The following is a 5562-nucleotide window of genomic DNA, read 5'->3' as shown; positions in this document are numbered from 1 at the left end:
GCTTCCTCTGGGGGCTGTAGAAGAGAATCCATTCCTTACCTCTTCTAATTTCTGGTGGCTGTCAGCATTCTTCGGCTTTCTTGGCTTGTGACCACATTACTCCATTTCTGTCTCCTTCTTAACATTGCTTTCCCTTCTGTGTGTCTTTTCTCTGTGCGTCTGTCTCTTTCAATGGCCTTTGCCATTAAATTTAGTGCCCATCTGAGGTGCCTGGGTGGCTTAGTCAGTTAAGTGTCCAACTCTTGGTTTTGGCTCCAGTCATGATCTCAGTCTTGAGATTGAGCCCAGTGTCAGGCTCTGTGCTGGGTGTGGACCCTGCTTAAGATTCTCTCTCTCTCTCTCTCTCTCTCTCTCTCTCTCTCTCTCTCACTCTCTCTCTCTCTCTCTCTCTCTCTCTCCCTCTGCCCCTCCTCCCTCCTTCCTTCCCTCCCTCATTCTCTCTCTTAAAAAAAATTAGGGTCCACCTAGATAATCCAAATGATTTCTCATCTCAAGATGTTTAACTTAATCACGTGCAAAAAAAATCTCTTTTTCCAAGTAAAGTAACATCTGTAGTTTAAAGGATTAAGATGTAGGCATGTATTTTTGGAGTGTGGGGGTACACCATCCAGCCCATTACATTTACTATAGTCTAAAATTCATATTAGAGGGGCGCCTGGGTGGCTCAGTCGGTTAAGCGTCCGACTTCGGCTCAGGTCATGATCTCGCAGCCAGTGAGTTGGGGTCCCGCGTTGGGCTCTGTGCTGACAGCTCAGAGCCTGGAGCCTGCTTCAGATTCTGTGTCTCCCTCTCTCTCTGCTCCTCCCCCACTCACACTCTGTCTCTCTCTGTCTCTCAAAGATGAATAAATGTTAAAAAAATTTATAAAATTCATATTAGATTGATGTTAAAATTTAAGAGAACAGAGAAAACGAGAGGAATATTTTTTTTAATATTTACTTTTTGAGTGACACAGAGAGAGTGGGGGAAGGGTGGAGAGAGTGGGAGACCCAGGATCTGAAGCACACTCCAGGCTCTGAGCTGTCAGCACAGAGCCTGACATAGGGCTCAATCTCATGAATTATGAGATCATGACCTGAGCTGAAATCAAGAGTCAAGCATTTAACTGACTGAGCCACCCATGTGCCCTGAAAGTGAGAGGAATATTATGTTATTATTATGGACATGAAATCTGGAGCCAGACTAGTTTAAATACCAGTTCCATCACTACCTAGCTGTTAGCACTGTTACTTATTGTCTCTGTGCCTCTATTTCCTCATCTGTAACATGAGATAATAATGCCTGGTTTATTGGGTTGGTTTGAAGATAAATTGCCCATAGTAATATATGTGTTTGTTATTAGCATTTTTATTATTGTTATTATTAAGTAGAGGGAGGTTGGCTGGATTCCCAAGATTCATTAAAATAGTGGCCTTTATTAAAGATTGAAAATCTTCTACTGTGCAAGACCAGAAATTTGCCATTTAGAAGTCCACAAACTAGGTTTGAAAGGAGTGGAGTAAAGATCCAACTTCATTCATCTGTACATTCCAATTTTGTCTCAGGTCTGTCTTGAAAATGGTAACAGGCTGCTTTGTTTTCCTGGTTCCTCTTTTGAATTGGAGAGGAGAATGTATACCTTCTACTTGATCAAAACGGCTTAAGTTTGTCCCTTCCTCCAACAGTTCCAGATTTAGGAAAAAGCAAACTTTGAAAACCTTGAGAGATGTGTTAATGCTATATGCTTTCACCATCACAATTTGAATCAGCATCACTACAACATTCATTCAGATTCATTATGGTGCAAGAACAGAAATGCTAGTCCACTAAGCACTCATGTTAGTGTGTATTTAATAAAATAAATAGATTCTGACACCCTGGTAAATTATGTGAGGGGGAAGGTAAGAAATATAAAATATAATTAACTCACATAAGTCATTTTGATGCCTTTCCTCTGCAAGTATTAAAATGTCTTTGCTGCTTCCTCTAGGAATTACTTAAAACACTGACATATTATGCTTCTTCTATAGAATTTTCAGATAGCCAATTATGTGGTTTAGAAAGTTAAAAAGAAGAAAAACTCTAGAATTCCATTTTCAAATTGACCCTCATTTGTAGACCATAGATTCATTCAAATAAAAATTATCTTCCACAATCTGGTCAATTATATAGGCAATTACTATTTAATGCTTTGTTCTATTTTCTGACTTTAATTTTAAATCCAATTCAATTGAACTTTTAGTTTATTTTGTTTTTTTTAAATTTTTAAGATCCCTTTTATTTAATTAATTAATTTTTTAAAAAATTATTTATTTTTTATTATTTTTTTTTTAACGCGCTCCAGCGGGTTTTATTAAGGAAAACTTCTGCACGGTTTACTTTTCACCGGTGTGTTCTCACATGCTTCTAATGATATCAGAATCACCTGGATCATGACGGCCGCCGTGCAACACTATGCAGTATTTCCCACACGCTGCACCCCGTTCAATAGTATTGCCACTGTAGTGACGGACGTCAGTTTTGGCCAACAGGGCACAGTATCCCATCTCGGATTTCCTCAAGGTCAGGCAGTTGTTGAGGAGGATGACTAGTTTTGCTTGCCATGTGTGATCATTTCCAGTCTGCTTATACCCCAGTGCGTACGTTCCACTTTTCACAGTGAGTTGGAGCCTAGAGTTGATTCACTCCAGTGGCTTTTTCATCGTCTTTGTGGCCACCCTCTTCCTGCCTTAGGCGCGGGATGGTCCCAAGCAAGAGCAGTTGCCAAGATGGATGGGAGTGAGAAAGGATAAGATCTCTTTTGTTAAAAATAAATATAAGACCCTTCTGGGGGTGGGCAGAATGGGAAATGCTAAATAATTCAAATAATTGGTATGAAAAATGTCAGTTGTAATGAACAAAACTGTGTTTCTGAAAGTAGCTTTTTATCTGTGTTATTATTACTCACGTTTAATTTGCCTGGCCAGAAACTAGAAAGCGTCAGGCTGTTAGATCCAAAAAAAGTGGTCTCGTGACCATGGTGAGGTAAAGTCAGGAAAATAACGTATATTTCGAAGTTATTCTTAGGATTGTCTATTACTCTACATTTATGCGACTACTCAGTAATAATGTACGTTGAAAAAATATTTAGCTCCATTAATTGCATAATAAAATGTACTGTTTATAAAGTGTATCTAAGGGCTGAGAAAAGCAGCTCAATATTTATTATGAGTTATCCAAATTTAACACTATGATCAGATGACTTTCATTTTTGCTCTTAATAACTTAAATTTTATTTTATTTATTTTTATTTTTTTAAGTTTATTTATGTATTTTGAGAGAAAGAGAGAGAGAGTGAGCAAGCAGGGGAGGGGCAGAGAGAGAGGGAAAGAGAGACTCCCAAGCAGGCTGTGCACTGTCAGCACGGAGCCCGACGTGGGGCTCTATCTCGCGAGTTATGACATCCTGACCTGAGCTGAAATCAAGAGTCAAACGCTTAACTGACTGAGCCACCCAGGCACCCCATTAATTACTCAGGTGTTAAAGAAGGCTTTTGCATGAAGTTTCTCTCCACTTATGCTTTCAGTTAAGTTCGTAAGTAAAACCGAAGGCAACTAGAGACAAAATGACAAGTTACCACACGTCCCCAGGTGCTTTCTCTGACTCCTACCTTTTCCCTCACCTGCAAAATTCTCCAGTGAAAAGACTAAGAGAAAATCCTCATTGTAGACAAAAGTGATGAGTCTGCTCAAGCTTATTTTAAAAACAGGCTACTTCCTTGGTCACTAATTGCTTTGTTTTATGTGTAAGTTCCCTGCAGAGTTTCCCAGGTCCTTCATAATCTTTTCTCCTCCTATCACAGTACTTCCCCAGCCATTATCTCTACCTCATTAGGTCAGTTACTCTGTGGCTTTTCACAGGTACTACTAATCTACCACTTAATCCCCTTGTCTTCATCCACTAACAGAGCCCTCCCTACTTTAATCCAGACTTTTTCAAATTAATCCATCCATTTTCCCTTGTAGCACCTGATCCCACTTATACACTTTCATATACACTGATTATTTACAATGTGCCCTCCCAGGGACTGCAATTTTTATGAAAGTCGGGCATTATCTCTACGCTAGTGCCTGGCATTTGTTAAGTCATACATATTTGTTAAATACTTTTGTTTATAAGTATTTGCTTTACTTCCTCTCCAACTTGCAATAAATTTGCAAATATTCTCATATGGGGAAAATACCTGTTATTCTTTTTGAATCCACAGATGCTTCTGGACAATCTGTCTGCCTCCTAAAATACCAGTGACTTCATGGATACTTCAAAAATCGAGGCTCATTAACATCATGAGGCACTAGGGAAGGTCAAAGGAAGAACAAGCAAGAAGGTGGGGAAGAATGAGGCACGTGAGTTTCCGTAAGCGCTTTTTTAGCACACAGAGAGGAAGTATGTTATGCTTCACCTACTATCTCATCTAAAAGAGAATATCACAATAATGAAGTTTTTTGGAGCTTAATGTTTATAGCAGAACATTTGCAGGATATAAAGGAAAACATTGAAGGCTTCTGTGTTTCTGTTGTCTCTAAAAGGAGGCAAGAACAAGCCATTTCTATGCAAGTCCACAACCAGATGATTTAGGGCAAAAGGCGTTGCACTCTAAAGAGAGATTATCGTGTAGGGAAGATATTGACATGCAAAGATGCATCCTATTTTCCTCCTCATCCTTGGAATTTCACGTCCCAGGCAAAACAGATGACTCATATTACTGTAGAACAACCCACACCCACAAATCTTGCCAGAACTGTCTCGAAGGAAATCCTCAACTTTCATATCAACCTGGTCATGTCATTATTTTTCAAATACTCTTACAAAAGGAGTGTTTCATCATGACCTTGACATCCTTGGGAATAATTCAAATGAACTCTACTCCATCACAAAGGGAAAAATCTCCCATTATTTACATTTAACAGACCTGTTTTTCCCCCTCCTGATTTAAAAGCCCAATATCTGACTACATTTTTTTTCCTTTTGTACATATAATATTTTTGCCTACAATACTGCTTTTTCTCTCTGTCTGCCTTTGAAGATAGACTCATATTTCAGTCTTAACTTTGTTTCAGGTCAGTAAAGTCAAACTAGAACTGTAACGTATTTGGCAGAACATGTCATTGTCTTTGAGCAAAACCTGTATCTCTCCCTTCCTATTGCTTTGCACTAACCTTGACTGGGTGCTTTTCAGGCTCCCGCTTTTGCTCACCAGTTTGTTTTGTTTTGTTTTTTGTTTTTTGTTTTTTTAATTGAAGTAAAACTCACATAACATAAAATTAGCCATTTTAAAGTCATTTGGTGGCGTCGAGTGCATTTACAACGTACTCACTAATTCTTTTACTTCTCTCAAGTTGACCATATTTAACAAACTTTTGTTATCTCTTCATGACTGAGCTCAACCCTGTGCCTTCAGCTCTCACCAGTGTCTAAATCCTCTGAGAAGGCAGAAGCCTCACAGACTTCCTAGCTTTTCACCTCTTGTACGCCTTCTTTTCTCAGCGGTCCCTCTGTCATATTGCCTCCACTTTGTTGGTACCCTGTGCCCCCAAATACCCT

At 39.1% G+C, this 5562-nt stretch overlaps 1 pseudogene; it reads right to left on the bottom strand.

The window, feature by feature from the left end:
* Window positions 1-2354: 2354 nt before the first annotated feature.
* LOC102964306 lies at window positions 2355-2681 on the bottom strand (annotated as a pseudogene).
* Between the last annotated feature and the right edge of the window lie 2881 nt (window positions 2682-5562).

Source organism: Panthera tigris, chromosome C2 (assembly GCF_018350195.1).
Source record: "Panthera tigris isolate Pti1 chromosome C2, P.tigris_Pti1_mat1.1, whole genome shotgun sequence".
Taxonomy (NCBI): Eukaryota; Metazoa; Chordata; class Mammalia; order Carnivora; family Felidae; genus Panthera; species Panthera tigris.
Note: the sequence above shows the minus strand (reverse complement) of the source record. Positions and strands in the feature narration are given on the sequence as shown.